Here is a 19354-nt window from a genome sequence, read left to right as displayed (position 1 = left end):
AGGAACCCTCAGACTTGAGACCCACGTTAGAGAGGTGACCGAGCTCCAGATCTGCCAAGTTTGGGCCTGGAAGGCGCTTGTCCACAGAGCTGTGGAGAAATTCTGATTTGCCGAAACCTGCTTCCTGGGACGCGTGCCTGGCCTGGGCGCCAGTGTAGAGACCCAAGGCTGAAGATCTTCTGAGGGGCTTCAAAAATATGTCTTTTGTTTTGGGGCAGGTTCCCAGTGGGCTGGAGAACGTGGCTGACAGGGGTGAGGGAAGGCGAGCGTCATTTGCAGGGTGCTTAGTTTCGCTGCTCCTTTCTTTGTATCGTAAAAAAGAAACAAAAATGACTGATGCTGGCTGCGAAAGCCTAGGCGCAATGGTTTTTCGGAATCAGGGCAAAGGTGTGATGGTGGAGCCACAGATTTCTTACGCTCTGATGCTGTTGTCTTGGCAGTGGTCTGAAAGAGTCACCTGGGATTCGTGTTCTGCATAACGGGACTCAGAGTCGCCTCGGATGCGATAGGACTGAAGAGCAAACGTCGGGGATTATTATGACGATTTTCCAAGGAACGGGGTTCGCAGCGCTGAATAGAAGAAAAGGCTAGTTCCTCGGTTGTCCTGACAGCATTTGAGACCTAGAAACCTCAGGATTGCCCAAATTGCCTGGATCAGCAACTTTCCTATCGTACACTTTTTCAAAGAAAATATTTTCTTTTCTCTGTGCTCTCCTTTTACTCCCAGCACTACATTCCCTGGTGCAGACTTCAGCCTCTTCATTTAAATTATGTCTTATGTTTTTGCCAATATGATATCTAATTGAAAATTAATTTTTGGTTTTGGATGAATCTGTGAAGCTCACGTTGTAAGAAGAAAGGGGGAACTAGACACAATGAAAGAGAAGTCCAAAAATGCTGCCTGGACTAGGAGGGAGAAGGAAAACAGTGAGTTTTATGAACTGGCTAAATTACTGCCTTTGCCCTCAGCTATCACCTTGCAGCTGGACAAAGTCCCATAATCAGACTCAAGACCAGCTATCTCAAAATGAGAGAGGTGTTCCCAGAAGGTAAGTGGCTTTACTAGAAGGAATTTCAAAGCAAAGAGGGTAGGAACTTGCCAGACAATGAGCCTACCCCAGTGAGGGAGGTGCACCCAAATTTACTACATTTGTATTCTATGCAAAGGGAATTTTAGCCTAACTACTTGATTCAGGTCCTGGATGAACTCAAGGTTGCTTTTCCTTTTCCTAGCTCCCCCTACTGCCCCATTAATACTTTCTGTTCAGTCCATCAGATGTGTTTGGTTGGGAAGCAGCCCAACAGTGCTTTTGTCAACACGTCAGATACTGGGCTCAATTGAAAGTACTACTAGGCCAAACATGACTTTCTTTTTTATTCCATTTGTTTGAATTGTATCCAGTAGAAAGCAGGAACACTGCTAGATTCTGCATATTTGTTAGATATGGATATATCTACTTACATGTAACTAAATCAGATAATAATTTCTCTATATGACTATGGTTCTGCAAGTGAGGAGGTATATTCATACAAATACATCCTGGATTTATCCTGTCTCTTGGATGCCTATAGTAAATTTATTCTGCATTTTCCAGATATTCTCAGATTAGGAAACTGATTCTGGGACTTGGTGATTTGCAACTCTGACCTTTATATTATCTATAAGATACTAATCTAGTTCCAAAATACATCAGATTGGACTAAGATGGCTACCCAACTTGGAAAATATCTTCTGGCAGGTTGGTCAATGGATCCTGGAAAAATTGTTTGATAAGGCTGGGAAATTAGAATAGTTGAGTCATTGACATGATTTGAAACTTATATTTAGTTTATCAACATTCACTGTGTGAGGCAGAGCAGCCCTCATATAACACTGTGCTGTAAAAAACTGTTTATACTCACTAGGGAAAGGACGCTTCTCTCTTTCATTTGCCCATTTACTCAATCACATTAAATCAGGTTTACAAAATATTTTAAATATGTTTTCACTAGAAGAGGAAGATTTGAAAATGAAAGGAGAGATTACTACTCAAGCAAACAAAAATCTAGCAGAAAAAAAACCCTGTTAATTTACAAACAAAACTTCTTATTTGACCTCTGAAAGTTTATGTTGAATCATTATTTTGAATGCTTGGCATTTGTGGTTTTAAAAAAATACTGGTGGGCAAGGAAATAGTCATTATTGGGCTTGGAGTTTCACTTTGCTTGATCTTGATGCAAAAGCTTGCAAAAATATGCATCAAATTAGTCAGGGACACTACAGGAAAACTTCCAAATTATAGTTCAATTCTACCCTCAAACTACATGGTCCGTTCCTCTTAAAGTGGTTCCTTGAACAGTTCTCCTCATTTGACCCTGGAAACCACAGGAGGAGGGGAATCAAAGCTTTAAGTAACTGTAAAGTTTAAAAAAATATATTTAGAAAGAGAGAGGAACTTTATGCTAAAAACCACATTTCCCATTCACACTGTGCTGAGAATCTCTGATGGGAAACTGATGGTTATACCACACTGTCTTCTGCTTAAAATAGAGTTCTTGTTGTCTTGTATACTGTCAGCGCCTACTTTATAAAAATAAAGCTGTTGCCAACTCAGCTACCGTTGCGCAGTTCCTAACAGGATTACTAGCAGTGATCTGCCAGCCCCTGGGTCTCTGTGGGTTCCCTTTCTGCGTGATTTCTAGCTGGTCTCGGCAATTACCAATGCCAGTGTCGCCCGCTGTTTGATCAGAAGCAGCCTATGGTGCTGCCTGTGAGGCTGGAGTGATCACAGGAGGAGAAGAACAGTGCATGGGCGTTGGGAGGCGGGCGGCATCACCAGGCACTGAGACCTGGGCAGGGGCCAGCTCTGCCAGAAAGAGCTCGGGACTGTTTTGGGTGACTGTTTTTGTTTTGTAAGAGAGCAACTTTCTTGTTTAATTAAGTCCTACCTCCACAAATTATAAATCACGTTATAAGTAAATAGGAGGGACCAAAAGTAAATTTCCATAGGGAACTTCTCATTATTTATTTTATTTTATATTTTTTAAGAGAACAGAGGTGAAGTCTCTTGCCGGAATACCCTTGGTGGCAAGGCCAGTCCCCTCTGACTATTTTAAAGGGCAATTGTGCTTTCTGCAGGCAACCCCCCTCACCTCCTCTAGAGTCCCGCCCGCCCCTCCCACCTATCCCTTCTGTGGGTGAGTGTGAGTTGATGGGGAGGAGGGGACGGATGATGTGTGAACTCTGGGCAACTCATTGATTTCTCCAGCTACTGTGGAGCTCTTAACTCACCCACAGCCTCCACCCAATGAGTTAAGACAGGGTCATAGGAACAGCTGGCTCCTAGGGATGAGGTTGTAATTCTGAGAGCTTCAAAAACTCAAATTCGGCCCTTCAAAACAGTAAAAAAGAAAAACAACAATAAATAACAACAACAACAACAACATATCAGCTTTCCAAAAAAGAAAATAGTGAAAAGCCTTAGAATTTGGCAAAACCTGCAGGGGATGCCCAATTTGGGTCCTTCCTTGTCTCAGAGAAGCTGTAAGGACTAAACTGAGGTCCAAGGCAGTGAAGGAAACCCGAGTCCTTTTCATCTGTGTATGGTTGTAGCTTTTTTTTTTGTACTGGTGACTGTACACAGTGGTAGCTTTACCACTAACCTACACCCCAGGCCCCATCCTGGAACTTGTAATCCTCCTTCCTCAGCCTCTCAGTTCCCAGGATCACTGACTTGCATCTCAATATCCAGATGGTTACATTCTTCTTTAGTGAGATTAAATGGAATTTGAAGATTAAATTCATCCTTCTTATATCAGTCTTGAAGCCATTCTAGCACATAGTAGACCCTCAATAAATTTTGTTTTAGGGATAGCTATTTTATCATGGTAAATATTCCATTACACATAGATTTTTGTAAGACACTCTTAAATAATTATAAATCTGGTGACATAGCTATAGGCATAATTATATTGTAAAATTTGTTTTTTTTTTGTTCGTATCAAATTCATCTATATTACCCTACAATAAAAAAGCTATAAATTAAATGAACAAATAAAATTCCCCCATACTTATTTTTAAAGGAGAAAAATAATTAAAATATAGGTCATTTCCTTTCCAATCTTCCCTGCTATGTGTAGTTTTTCACTCAAGAGTCTATTAGCTTTAATTTGGTGGCATGTTTCATCTTTTAAACTTATTGTACCTGAGTAGAGAATAATAAACTAATGAGGGAGAAATGATAGAGAAAAGAGGATGGGATATGGATATTCCAAATAATTAAGAATAAGCATGATATTCCCATGTTGAATTTGAGATTTAATAGTAAAAAAAGTAAAGTAAAAAAGAAATTCTGATAACATTATTGTGAAATCATTAAAATCACATATCTTCTGACTGATAATAGTCTTTTCTAAATAGTCTAGAAAAGGAAAGATTGAGGCATGTAGAAATATATAAATCTTAGGTGCTATCAAAGCTGGAGAGACAGGATAAAAAAGAGATGTCTTGACCTTGACCTTTGTGTGCTAAATAGGACAAATTCAACTAAAAAGAAATACATATTAATTACCCGTCTATAATGCAATTTTACTGGGCATAGTGGTATGTGGAATGAACTTTAAAGAAATCAGATATGTTTTCAAGTCTATAGCTGTTCAGTCTTGGTAATATCACCCTGCCATTTCGTTGTTAAAACCTCTTTAGAAAATAAAAATAATCACAATTAAAATTACTGAAGTGTTCAGGAATGAGAGGATGAATAAGCAAACCTCCACACACCCTTTCTATAATATTCATCTCTAGATAGAAATCCCTCTTTGTTTTCTTCAGTTCTCTGCTTCAAAAAATATAATATAAATCGGTGATTTAAGACTGTTTTTCTTGCTGCTCAAGGAAATGATTGAGCATTAAGTTTCCATGTTTATTTTCTTACAGAAGTTTTTCTCATTTAAAAGCCTTTAATCACAGTTCATGCTCTAAACTGATTTTCTCCGTTTGATTCTAGTTTTTATGTTGACTTAAAATGTGGAGTGAAGAACTAAATTTTGTGCAGAGCATTTGCAAGGCAGATTTATTTGCTAGAAATTGTAGGTCTAGCCACTGGGGTGGGGGGAACACCTTTTTTCTTAAGGAGACAGATCACTACCAAAAAATAATAACATGAAAAAAATATAAAAAACAGGTATAAAAAGCTATCGTGATGATTTCAAATAAGGTATGATCACGTACTTGAAGATAAAACAATACTAAACTTACAGAGTAAAAAAACCTGATTTCTACAAGAGTTGTTTTTCAGTTCTAGGGAATTCCAGCAGCTTGAAACTTTTCCTGACAAATGGTGACACAGTATACAAAGCCACAGATTCTTGCTGCATTTCTCTATAGGTCCAGGAATTTCTCAAAAAAAAAAAAAAAAAGAGGTTCAGACTCTTATAATATTAATGATTTTAGTGGATTATTCATTGCCAGTCTTTGATCCATAAAAATTTAAATTTTATGCGAGGAAGAGAAACCCCAATTATTTAGGAATGGTTCTGCAATGGACTTGTCTGTGCTTTGCGGCTCTGCCTCACAGGAGTGGGCCTCTAGGGAAGTGGCATCATCACATCCCACTGCTCTCAAAGGCCCAAAGACTTGGGCGCCTCCGCTTGACATTTTTTTTTTCATTTAACTGACATCTGCTAGTTTTTTATTAAGTATAAAGGCCAGTTAATCAATTCATTAGATTGGTCAAGGCAAGACACCTGAACTACACAACAGAATTTAAAAAGCAGTTGGTTTTGTAGTAGTTCTCTGGTAATCTCACACGCATGCACACATACAAACAAATTGATAGAGTACTCTGGATATTAGATTCCCCCATAATCTTGTATAATGCACAATCTGCAGTTTTTTGCTAATGATATAAATTGGACACGACCAAATTAGAAATTACTGATAAACTCTTTGGGGAACTTTAGCTGTATTCCTCCAAAGATTGACTTTAAACTAAATATATATATGATTTAACAGACACTTTGAAAAAAATTGAATTGTAACTCAATTTTCTACTTTTTAAATATGACTAAGAAAAAAGTTTTAAGTAGTAATGTCTACATTTTAAAAAAATGACAAACTATTAACTGGGTGAATCTGGGTTGGGGGAAAGCTATACAGTATTATTGCACTCCACGAATGTGCAGAATTCCAGAACGTGCCAGGACAGAAAAACTATTTTGTATTGAGGTTTTTCAAGAGGTACAATGAGCCTGCCAAAAAAGCATCTGGTCTGTACTAACAGCTGGCTGTCTTCAGTACAGGCCTTCATAGTGTCAGTCACGCGGCTCTTGCAAAGATCCCTTAATGTAAAAGAGTTTTCAGTTCTGATAGGTGGGGCTATGATCGATAATGCGGAATTGAATCATGTGCACGCTGAGTTTCATTTCATTGTCAAGAATTTAAACAAGTTGTTGCATGAATGGGAGATGACCAGATTCCAGCTTAGACCATACAGGCACATCATTTAAAGTTATCTCAAATGCACCTGTTGACATACACTGGTTCTCAATCATGTTGCTTAAGAAGAAAACCATCATACATGCATAGACCTTATTCTCCTGGCCCCACTGCCAGATGCTAGGAGCTTGCATGCCAAAGAAAGCAAAATGGTCCTTGCCAAAAATGATCAAGCCTATTAATAGGAGTTTGAAGATTGACAGGAAACAGGCTATGTGTCTATAAATTGGTTGAGGGAGGTAATTCTCTCCTTCTATTCCGATATCTGGGTACCGCTGACTAATAACCCGCATGTACTCCTCAAACATCCGCCTGTAACCTCAGGAAACACAAATCTGAAATTTGAGCAGCGGCCTCGTAGCCTATGCATCTTTAACCTCTTGCTGGGCACGCCAACAAGGTTGGCCGAGGCCTTGTTCGACCAACGCTGCCACCAGGAGAAGCAGCAGAAGCCTCATCTTACTCGAGACTGCCGCTGTTGCTGCCTTCAGACGGAGACTGGGACCGCCTTCGCTTGACATTTTTTAGCCACCATGCGGGACACTCCCCAGATATTTACACCCAGTTTTAGTCTGAATCTTGGCGAACCCTCCCCTCCCTTCTTGTTTTGCAGTTTTTCTTTATTAGTAGGCGGCTCAGACGTGTGGCTGGCAGGCTCAGTCCCCAAAGGAAAGCCTAAACTGGGAGGCAGAATGCAGCATGACAAGGGCACAGAAAGGGTCCGCTCTGTGAACATCCGGCTTCGTCCCACGTTTACAGTAACATTAGTGGCTTCTCAGGCCCCTGAGCGGCAGGCAGAGGAAGGCAGGGCACATGCATTGCAGACAGTGGGGAGTCGCACATTACGGGGTCCCCGGGAACTGGTGCAGGACAAGGCCTGGCAGGGCAGGGTCATTGACGCCCTATGGAGCTCTGCCACACTGGCCGGGTGGCTTAGAAGGGCCCCTGCGCCAGAGGAGGGAGAGGGTGCACGCCCGTTTTCCAGTCGACCTTCTGTCCAAGGACTGATCCAGGAGTTCTGTCTCGATTGGAAGTGTCCATTCTCCCTTTCTGTTCCCCAGAGAGTACAGCCTCAGAGGCGGGGGTGGGGGTGGGGGTGGGAAACCCCAACACCTAGGTGGCTTGGTATCTCCAGCGGAGGAATGCAGGTTTTTGCATTCAGTAATGATGCACAGGCTCTGCAGGATGCATAGGCTTTGGGATTTCCTTCCTGGTCCAACCTTCTCCCCCTCACCCTCCGCTGCTGTTGACCCAGGTAGTTTGGACAAATGACTTGGGACTAAAAATTAGGAGTTGTGCCTTCCAGGGTCTTTCCAGCCCCAGTCTCTAGGTTATGGTCCAATGGAGGGACAGCATCTCTAGTTTATGCATGTATCCCCTCATTGCTAAAAGGCATATCTTGATATATGGAGTAGACAGTGGTCCTGGGAACAACTACAAGGAGGATGCATTTCTGAGGCAGTATTGTATGTACAGAATAAAAGAAACAATAAGCTCTTTCCTTCCACCTCTTCCTGTTAGAGTGAACACGGCAATGATGCAGGGTCTGTAATCTGTATTTTTTCAAGGCTGTGAAGTTCATTCAGAAGGAATACCTTGATCCATTTATTTTTGCTGCTTGCAATAACACTGCTGGATGATGCTTTGGGCTCAGCTAGACTGAGGCTCATCATTCATTCTCCAAGAACTGGCCTAAATGGTGCCTGTGGGATTAGGTCAATTTTAGTGGATCTACTTCGCCTCATTTGGTTACTAATTGGTTTCTTGTTTTATAAATAGAAATCTCATTTTCAGGAAATTACAAAACCCATGCAGTCAGTGCATTGAGGTAATCCTTGGGTCAGGGGGTATTTAAATGGAAATGGCTCAACCACCACCAAGGGTAAAGCAACAGTGAACCTTACCGGGGTTTTCACATGAAATGTGAGTTAGCCCTTTAGAGCCATAATAGATACATCCCTTCTAATGCTACTTATGTAAATATGATAAACTAGACCTGAAGGAAAGAGGGGGGCCTGGGAGAAGCAAAATTGATCTGCTAAGGTTAATGTGGCATATCTTGGAAATCTTCCAAAATAGATCATGTTTTTCTTACTTTTCGGCCACTGTATCTGGGGAAAATTCTTTTGTCTAAAACCCGATTTAGTTATTGCCTCCCTCACAGAGCTCCTTTTCTCCTTTGCAAAACCCTGTTCCCTAGGCCTCACCGAATTACAAGAGAATCTTTAGATCTTTTTCCCACTATAATCCCGCCGCCAAGCCAGCTGGTTTCCACCTCATTTTAAACAGACAATCAAAGGATTTGTGAATTTTCTGCGGTAGGTCAAGTGCAGAAACAAAATCTCAGATTACCCCCTCGCCAACTGAAATTGGGTGCCAGATCTTGTCACTGAAGGCAAGAGGGAGGGGGTCCAGGGAAAGGGGGTCTCTGGCCCACTTGGAGACTTTTGGAAAGGAGGACCCTTGATGCGGGCTTGGGGGAGTGTCCTCTGCACCCCAAAGGGCGAGTTCCTCCTGGTATTATGTCAGGGAAGACCGACAGGTAGAGGAGGGTAGCCAGTTCCTTATAAAACCTAACCCAGACGCAACCGGGTGATGGAGATTTCAACAGGAAACCAAGGGAGAAGGAAATGCTTCCTTAAAGCAAAAGGTTCCTTAAAAAGGTGAAGATGGGAGGAGAGGGGAGGGGGGATAGTAGGGGATAGGAAAGGTAGCAGAATACAACAGTCACTAACATGGCATTATGTAAAAACGTGGATGTGTAACCGATGTGATTCTGCAATCTGTATTTGGGGTAAAAATGGAAGTTCATAACCCACTTGAATCAAATGTATAAAAGATAATATGTCAAGAGCTTTGTAATGTTTTGAACAACCAATAAAAAAAAGGTGGTGGGGGTGGGTGGAGAGTGGATAAGGAGGGGGAGGGAGGCCACTGTGAACCCGCACCCGGATGCTCTGTTTATTGACCTTTGGGAAGTCTTATTTTCCCTGTAGGAGCATAATAATAAGGCCCTAACCCGACACCAGATGCAGTTGAGGCTGGCGCCCTAGACCAGTGTCCCCCACCCCCAACCCCAACAGCCCAGCCCAGAAATCTTCAGATCATTTGGGTAGGGTGGGCGCTCCTGGAGACCAACAAAATCTTACATTGAAGATGTTTGTTGGCCCCACACACAGGTTGCCAACACTTCTGGGGGCTTCCAGCCGGTCTCCCCACACAAGGAAGATGCAGTCCACCCCTAAAGTGCACGAGTGCCTGCCCTCCGCTTGTGCAAGGGGTTTCAGGACTTCTCAGGTGCAAGGGTGCTCACCTGCGTCCCAGGCACTCTCTGAAGGGAACTTTTCCTTTACCCTGTTAGCCTCCGCAGTCAACTCGTTCTGACTCTTCTGGGTAGCAATGTCTGAACAGTGATTTAAAAGAAAAGAAAATGTGGTGATAGATATCAAGGAGTATAGATTGGTTGAATCATGAGGAGCGAAGGGGAAGGAGACAATAGGAAGGGGGGTTTACAGGTGACTGGGACAGGGACCTCCTGGAATGGTCCAGAAGAAAAGAAACCAGGGCGGTGGAGACACTCTGGGGAGGGAAGTCGGGGCAGGCTAAAAAGTCAGGAGGGGTCAATCAGCAGAGGGAAAGAGAGGAGTCTCATAGCAGGCATAACATCAGTGTTTACAGAGCAGTGGGGAAATTGGTAAATTTATTTAGATGTGCAAACACCCAGAACGACCATATTTGAGCTTAAGGGGCGTTCAGTGTCACTCGTTGCCAGGATTGTGATCGCTTGCTTAGGAAGCAGCTCTGGCCAACACCTTGAAAAAAAACCTAACTCCTTGTGTTATTGTGAAAGATTCTTCCCAGCGCCACATTTACAGTGTTTTTGTCATTGTTCGTTTTAAGTAAGTGCCCCTAATGAAGAAGTTCATCTAAAGAAAAAAAAAAAAAGATGTCATGTTAAACCTTGTACAATGATGTAAAAATGGAAGGACTTCACTCTCTAGATGATGTAATTCCACAAGCAGTCCCATTAGAGATATCATCTATAACACATTGAACATAGATCTGCCCAAGTTTCTTCTGCCTTCTTATTTCTTTCTGTACACAGGTAATATAGTAGACTATTGATTTTTAAAAATCAACAATGAGAGTCTTCAAGGTTTGCTGTTTTAGGCATCACCATAAAAACTGGCAAAGCCTCAAAAGATCTTAACGTGGTAACATGGAGGAGATGAATGGACTGTCTTTGTTAATAGGAGATGGTACCTGACAAGTAGAGAACGGAATTACTTTCTATGTCAAGAATGCAACGAAAATATTGCTAAGAAATTGTTAGCACCTCAAAGTAACTGACTTCAGAAAAGTCCCCTTTTGGAGGCAGAGGGGACAGGACTAGGGTGTGTCAAGTTGGGGCTCCCAGGGAAAAGGAAGATGAAGGATTTGGAAGGGATGCTGGTGAGCGTCAGACTGAAAGTCAACCCCAAGCTCAAAGATTTTTTCAAAGGGGATTAAAGTCAGATCCAGGGGAGGAGAATGTCGAGAAAGTCCCGCAGCCAATCAGAGAGGATGCCAGGGACCAGATGAACCTGGCCAGTTGTTTTGGGCCACTTTGGGGGTAGAGGTTCGCTATGGGGGGGAACATCCTCCGCCTCTTGGTAAGGAATATGATGAAAACTTTGGGCGAGAAATGAGTGTCTCTCCTCTCCTTGAACAAACTAGTGAACCTACGTGAAAGTGATCGCTAGTGTGTGATGTCGGGTGCTTCTCCAGTGCAGAGGTCCCTTGAGGTCCAACCAGGAGAGCACTCCAGGAGAGCCTGTCCTCGCTGAGAAGCCCGGTTCCCTCAGAGCCAGAGGTTGGCTTCTGCTCAGAACCCAGGGAGGGGCCAACATTTATACTCAACATTTATACATCACCTCTTCCCAACTGTGCAGGTTGGGTGGGGGTGACTGGGAAATAATATCAGGGGCTTTTTCCTCTTGCGCTAAAGTGTAACAAATCACAAAAAATTGCCAACTAGTCCCCAACTGACACTCGAGCTGGGGTTCTGATACTAAAATTTGTTTCTAGGTCTTCCCAGGGCTCAGTGAGGTGGTAGAACTAAAGCCCTTAACTGGGTGAGGATGGGCAGATGGCAACTTGCAAGGCTGAGAGGGAGGCAAAGTGGCAACCAAGGCTTTGAGTTTGGAAAACAGTCGGGCAAGGCTCCATCAGGGTGCTGAGACCAAGGCAGGGAATATCTTTTGTCATCTCTCCGTCGCTGGCACTGAAAGCCCAGGGCCAAGCCGCCAAGACAGAGCCACAGAACCATCTGGAATAAAGGATTTCTGAAAAAGATAACAGGAATCTGGTAGAAGTGCACATCTGTGCTTTAACCCACATGTTGCGGTTCCAGCTGGGTCTGCAACTAACTTCATCTCTTCCTCGTAGTTCCCAGGCTCCCCCTCGCCCCAGGCCAGCCCAGGCTCTGGGTTCCACACATACACACCCCCAGGTAATGAGTTGAACCACTGTGAGGTGCATATTACATTTTTGTTGGCAGTGCACACTGTTTTAAATTGCCTGCTGCCGGCTTAAGTTGCAGAACAAATATTTTAAATAATAAAACTCCCCATGGTATTTTTAGGTTAGACACTTGTCCCCTACCCCACACCCTCTTTATTATCATTCAAGTCAACTGAGAGTGGTAGCTTAGAACCTAATCCCAAACAATCCCTCACCTATTGTAGCTCTTGCCCAATCTCTCCTCTTGTTTTTTTTTTTTTTTAACCTCAAACTTCTGGTAGGATTGACTTCTATTGCTTATTTCAGTGGCTCACTCCCTTCCCCATTTGCTCCAACATCCCTGCAGTCTGTCAACTCTTCTACCCATTAGGCTCTACAAAGGCCCCACCACATTTTGAAATTAAGAATCCAATGCCCGTTTTTTAATCCTCCCTCAACTTGTACATCCAACACAATAGGAGGCTCAGGGCTGGGGCTATAGCTCAGAGGCAGAGTGCTTGACTAGCATGTGTGAGGCAGTGGGTTCTATCTTCAGCACCACCTAAATTAGACAAAATAAAGGCATTCTGTAAATCTACAACTACAAAAAATTAAAAAAAATAGGAGGATCAATTGTATGTCATCAGAAAGTCCTTTCCTCATAGACTTTACATGCTAAGAGGAGCCTTAGAAACCCATCAGGTGTACTGCATAGTGTACCAGGTGACAGGTACTGTGGAGAAAAATGAGAGGCAGGCTCTGTTTTAGGGTCACAGTTTAAAATGGAGATGATTGAAGCAAAGACCTTTAAGGAAGTGACACTGAAGATGTAACATTCTCCTTTTTTTCTACAATGTAGGTAGTAGCTTGATTTCCCAGATTTCTCTCCCTCTCTGAATTCTCCTCTTTGATGTTTCCACCACTGTCTGTTTCACAAGTGATGTAGTTTTCAGAAGGTTCTAGCTGTTTCTTCTCTCAATACTCCACAGCCTCCTGGGTGATTTTAATCAACACCACTGCTCCAACTCTTCCCTCCACATGGCCCTGCCTATCTTATCCAGATCTAGAACCCCTCCTGAATTCTAGACCTTTATTTCCTACTAACAACTAGACACATTTAAGTGAAAATGTTAATGTCCCTGAAGCATCTCTAAGACAAAAATGCATATTGCTCTGGCCCAAACTTCTTTTTTAAAAAAAATATTTATTTATTTTTTTAGTTGGGCACAATACCTTCATTTATTTATTTTTATATGGTGCTGAGGATCTAACCCAGGGCCTCGCACCTGCGAGGCAAGTGCTCAACCACAGGGCCACAATCTCAGCCCTGTGGCCCAAACTTCTGCTTGTACAAAATTCACTGTTGCTCCAAATTTCAGTCTTGGTTAATGTCATCACCCTCTACTAATGTCCTTTCTGAAACCTGAAAGTCAACCTGAACTCTCTTTCTGCCATCAATTAGCATGAAGTTCACAGCAAGCATCATCTTTAAATTAGATTCTCATCTTTCTTCATCTCTTTTTTGATCACTCAGTTTCAGACTTGACCCATCTCCGCTGCAGCAATCTGCTCTGATCTATTCACCCCCCATTCCTTCCTTCCTTCTGTAGGTCATTTCCAAGATTAAAATAATACATCTAAGTATGTTATTTTCCTTCTTAGGAAACCTCTGTTGGAATCCTAATGCCTATAAGAACAACTTCAGATTCCACAAATTGACATTCCAAATTTCAAAAATTTACTGTGGGTGTACTTTTTCAGCTCCACCTGTAGTACACCAAACACATCACTTCAGAATACATCTGATTCATCCTCCCACAAAGTCCCTGCCTTTGCCACATTATCCCTTCAGCCTAGGATGCTCTTCTTCCCTTCTCTAGCCCAACCTTCCTTTCCAAAGTTCTGCTCAAACATCAGCTCCTGTAAAGCATCTTTGACTCTCCTTCTCTGATCTCCTAAATGCCCCTTTTCTATACACTTTCTAGTGCCATTGGCCAACTTTATTGTCTCTATAGATTTCAGACTGTAGGTTCATCCATGTTGACCAGTGCAGGAGGGATCGGATCTTTCCCAAATCCTGCTATTATTCTTTTCATGATCTAACAATGTCCCTACAGAGCCCTTCAAGCATGACACAGAAAACCTCTGGTTCTTTCAGTAGAACCTAATCTACTTCTGTGATCTATCTCCAGAATTTTTGTGCATGTCTATTACAAACATGTTTTCTTTGTCCCCTTTGGTAAATCCTGAGCCTATGGGGCATGAGCATTGTCCACAACTTCCTCTGGATCTCTTCTCATGTGCTACATGCTTCAGATGCTTACAAAATTGGAATGAGTGAAAAAAAAGAGGGGCTCTTGTGACTGGTTCTGTGTCCTGTTTCCCAACAGCCTCTCTCTTCTATCTCTCTGCATTTCTGTCTGAATGTTTCTAACTTTCGCCTTCCCCGACGCCTGCATTTCAACAGATGGCCCAGAGGCCTCTCTATGCACTCTATTTCTGCCTCCCCAAAACCTGTATGGCTTCATCTTTGTGGTGGCCCCAGATGGGAAGGTCATGTACATATCAGGGACAGTCTCAGTTCACCTGGGACTTTCTCAGGTAGTGAGTGGTCTACACTTCCAGCCTGCAGTATTTACAGCCAGAGTTGGAAGCAGGAGGGGTGGGGCTTCCCCAATCCTTTTATGTCTGCATTTCTGGGCTAGAGACTTCTCAGCTGATGGAGGGATTCATTAAACAGGTCTGGATCTTCTCATTCCTAGACTTCCCTTATCCATTAGCTTCCACCCAAAGCCCAAGCAATTGCTACTTTTTTGAGGCTTTACAATAAGCCAGATACTGTGGGAAGAGATTATATGCTTATCTTTACCAGAGATGCTACTATTACTACCACAACAACAACAACTACTAGTTATTGTTATTATCTCACAGATAAGGAAGCTGAGGTGTACACAGGGGCAGAAATAAAATCAGAACTCAGGGCCAATTGCTGGCTCCTGTTTTCATGGCCCAACAGACCCCCCCACCACCACCATCAAGTTTTCAGCTTCTTCATGGGACATTCTACTACTGCACAGACGATGATACTCTTTACAGGTAGAGCTGAGCGGAAACAGCATTTATTAATATGTCCACCCTGCCGACCACATCGAGATGACTGCAGTGCTCACTGCCCACCAACTCTACCACTCTCATGTTGTACAGGGTAAGGCAGACACATGTCTGCAATGCTTAAGCCCATGGCGCTCAGCTTGTGGTTTTCCCCAAGTTTGTCGTGGCTGGAACCAACCAGTCATATGTCTCATGTCCTGATCTCCCCTCTGCTCCTCTCTCTTTCAGAGCATGAGATCGAGCGCTCCTTCTTCCTGAGGATGAAGTGTGTCTTAGCCAAGCAGAATGCTAGCCTCACCTGCGGGGTTACAAGGTAAGTGGATGAGGTGAAAGATTGACACCCAGCAGCAGTTGCGTGTCTTTGGATGGGGTGGGACACAAGGATTTGCAGCGTCTGAGGGTCATTTCCACATCAGGGACCGCTCCTGCGTGAGCCATAGTTAGTAGTACATTTGTTTCAAAGAGCAGTGGGTCCAGATGATCTATTAGTCCCCGAACTGTATGAACTGCTCGGAATGAAGCTGAAAGACTAGGTCTGACTGGCCTAGTACTCCACAGCCACAGGCCTCTCAGAGATGGGTCTGAAGAATACTGAGAACCTCTGAAGTGGTGAGGAACCCTTGATGGGTTCCTAGGATTTCAAGCCTAGGGCCAGATTTGGACCTCTAAAGAGGTTAAGAATCAGAGCTTCAGCTCAAAGCTATGGTTCTCAGGTTGAATGTGATGAACGTCCTAAGGCACATTAGGGTTGGTGGAGGTCCAGGCATCTTCACTTTTACAAGCTCCCATGTGAGTTCAGTCTGACCTGCAGTCACTCTCTTGAGACACTTTAGAGTCCTAAAATTTTGGGCCCCTTCCCAGAAGGGCGTGGCCCAGACAATGTTTCTGGCTGAGTAGTTTAAACAGGTTTCAACCCCCTCCTCATCTTTCTGAAGCTCTTCCTGAGTCTCCTGCCCTCCCACTCTGCCACAGGTCAGTCACTGCCGTGGCTACCTGAAGATCTGCCAATACAGCTTGGACATGTCCCCCTTGTACAGCTGTTACCAGAATGTGGGCCTGGTGGCCGTGGGTGACTCGCTGCCTCCTAGCGCTGTCACGGAGATCAAGCTGCACAGTAACCTGTTCATGTTTCCAGCCAGCCTGGACATGAAGCTCATCTTTCTGGACTCTAGGTGGGTGGGCACGACCACAAAGGGCTGTTTCTAGTGTAATGAAACCCTTCTTAGCCACAGATAGATTCCCTTTGATCTGAATGAGCCTATTCTGCAGATGAGGCAACTAACCAGGTTCTTCGAACTGAGAGCAGGCACCCAAGTCTGAGACTGTGTTTGGTCGGGAGTTGAAGGCACGGGGCACTCATCTAACCCAAAATCCTCTCCACAGGGTGGTAGAGCTGATGGGGTATGAACCTCAGGACCTGATTGAGAAGACTTTGTACCACCACATTCATGGCTGTGACACTTTCCACCTGCGCTGCACTCACCATCTGTGTAAGGAACACTCTGCTCTGCACCCAAACAACCTTGGACGCTCCCCAGGGTGGTGGGGAGTTGAAACCTAACAACACGCAAACCAACTGAAAGAAACCCTCATCCTGGTAATGGCCCTGGTGGTGTGTGAGGCCCCAGAGAGGGCCAGCTGGCACACTGGGCCTCATCTTGTTTCTCTAAATTACACCCGTCCTAACTCTGGTGAAAGGGGCGCTTCTAGTCAAAAAATCTTCTATTGTTCTGCTTCCCCACCTGCAAACATCACTGAAGTAGTGAACAAAAATCGAGGCTGTTAACTTTCCTAAGCTGACTCTTACAGAAATTTCCTGGTATTTAGGGTTGAACCCTGGACCTTGCGTTCATTATGCAAGCAAGTGCTCTATCACTGAGATAAATTCCCAGTTCACATCTCGGCTTTTCATATAGTTTGTTTGAGCTTAATCTACACAGGCTCTTCCTTCCATAGTTAGGCGAATTCAGGGAAACTCTCAACTTTATCCGTTCCCCCCATTGCTAAAGGTGCAGACATGTGCCCAGAGACGTGTCATGCACTAGCATGCCTATAAAGAGTACCCGGCATCTTGGTACCATGTAACAGGGCCATCTTTTGGGAATTGGCCTTTTGTTTCTCCCTCCTGCCAGGCGCAGTTATTAAGGCCCACAGGGGGTCCGCACTCTCACCACCTGGCATTTGGGATAAGTCTGGGTCAAGCTGGTTCACCACCATTTGCCTCTGTCTCTTCATCAGTGCTGGTGAAGGGGCAGGTGACCACCAAGTACTACAGGTTCCTGGGTATGGGTGCACAACAGCCTGTCGCCCAGGCCACACTGCATTGTCAGCGTTAACTATGTCCTCCTGGGGGTGCAAGCCTGAGACCCCTTCGACCACTCCGCGGGACTCTGGTCTCTGAGAGAAAGCATGTGGTGGGCACAGCCTGGTTAGGAGAGACTGGGATCATCTGGGTATTCTGGTTTGAACCCTAAGTACCGGCTTTGCTGGAAGGAGGCAGGTCGAGCACTTTCATCTTCCTGAAGAGGCTTTCTTGTTCTTTTCTAGAAGAAGATTTAGAGGTTCTTCCATCGCACTCCATATTTGCTTTCTTTTCTTTCTCTTACCTTTTAAGCAAACTCTGCATTAAATGAAACTTAATGCAGCAGAAAGAAAAAAGAGAGAAAGAGGACAGGATCCAACATTTGGAGCCATTTACAGTTAAAAAACAGGACATCTGTTTCACTTTTTCAGATCTAGGGTTTGAAATTCTTAATTTTAACCAGAGTCTCCAAACAAAGTTAAGAGTTCTGAGAGAGTGTTTCTTTCCCTGAACCACAAAGGGGGCTTAGGTGACCAAAAGGATATGACTTTAACTTCCAGGAAGCCAAGAGAGCCAATCATAAGCTGCAGGTCTTGGTGGGGCACCCCTCCTGGTCCTGACCACTTCACTGGGTGAGGAGCTAAGCTCTGGGTGCCACCTGTGGGTGCAACCCATTGGGCAGCTGCAACAGCCTCTTTTCAAACTATTCTTATTAGAAACCATAATCCTTTCTGGTTGCTGGTGTGGCCCTTCAGTCTGATCACATGGTGGGGTGTGCACCTCTTGAGGAAAGCATGTTATGTTCTGTATAATGTTTGTGAAAGTGGAATTGCTTAGGGTTGAAGCCTTTATAAAGAACCCTTTTGTGTTCGAAGTTGCTGAATATTGTTTTTGTTGTTTGGTTTGGTTTTGGTTCTTGTGATTTTTAGGGGACCTCAGAAGTTCTCTACTTGAGAGTGCTGACACCAGATAGTAAAATTGCTGTTTTGTCTTTGTGGTTGGTTAAGGGGTGCTTTTTGGAATCCAGTGAGTGAGAATTGGATTCATTCCACATTGTTTTAGATTGCCAAATTAAAAATGTAGTAGTTGGAAATATTATGCTTGCATTAAAACTATTTGCTCGGTGCCTGGTTTAATAAGAAAAGTCAATTCAATCGACTTAGAAAATGAATTTGGTGTATATGAGGTTTGAGTATTCAAGAATAATAGCTTGTTATTAAGAAGACTCTTTTAATTTCTCTCATTTTAGTAAATAGTGTTAAATATTATTAGATTTTTGCAATAGCAAGAAAACTGTACTTCAATATAGAGTGGAAAATGTACCACTATTTCGAGTATCAAGAAACAAAACCATTTATTTTATGAATGTAATTTTTCATATTATTAAAATAAACAAGAGAAAATGGCAATGCATAACTCATAACATAAGCCACTCTGAGCAACAGAAGTATTAGAGGGTGAAAAATTATGTCTGCTTATCATGGGAAGGAAATGGACATTCTTTAAGAAGGTGCTTTGTATGTCTGAGACATGACAAGCATTATACAAACACTCAGTCCTCTGGTGGGTGCCTGTGGTTAGTAATCATTCTTTATCAAACAGCAGGGTATATAGTCACACAGACCCCTATAAATGATCTGAATGCAAGTTAGACCTCCCAATGGGTAAACTTAATTTATGTTTGGAGTCATTTTGAAATACTCTGTTTTTTTTTTTTCCAGTGGGTAAGTGTTCTTTTTTCTTCTGTTGACTGTGTCATTCTTTACACATTTTCTCAGAGCTGCAGAATTAGACAACCAACTTTATTTCAGATTAAAAAATATATAATGAGGACAAATAAATGATTTATGGAAGGAAAAATAGTATGGCACACATTGATTTTTTGAACATTCTGTATCTTTGAAAGAAAATAGAAATAAACAACAGAAGCATGTATACACAAGCCTACAAGATGATAGGGTGAAATTGATTACTCTTTGTGAGTC

The 19354-nt window shown here is 43.1% G+C and overlaps 2 pseudogenes; one reads left to right on the top strand and one right to left on the bottom strand.

The window, feature by feature from the left end:
* Positions 1-6109: 6109 nt before the first annotated feature.
* On the bottom strand, positions 6110-6933 carry LOC143389009 (thioredoxin reductase-like selenoprotein T pseudogene; annotated as a pseudogene).
* Positions 6934-14380: 7447 nt separating this feature from the next.
* Positions 14381-17431, top strand: LOC143389046 (single-minded homolog 1-like; annotated as a pseudogene).
* Positions 17432-19354: the final 1923 nt, after the last annotated feature.

This window comes from Callospermophilus lateralis, unplaced genomic scaffold (assembly GCF_048772815.1).
Source record: "Callospermophilus lateralis isolate mCalLat2 unplaced genomic scaffold, mCalLat2.hap1 Scaffold_43, whole genome shotgun sequence".
NCBI classification, from domain to species: Eukaryota; Metazoa; Chordata; class Mammalia; order Rodentia; family Sciuridae; genus Callospermophilus; species Callospermophilus lateralis.
Note: the sequence above shows the minus strand (reverse complement) of the source record. Positions and strands in the feature narration are given on the sequence as shown.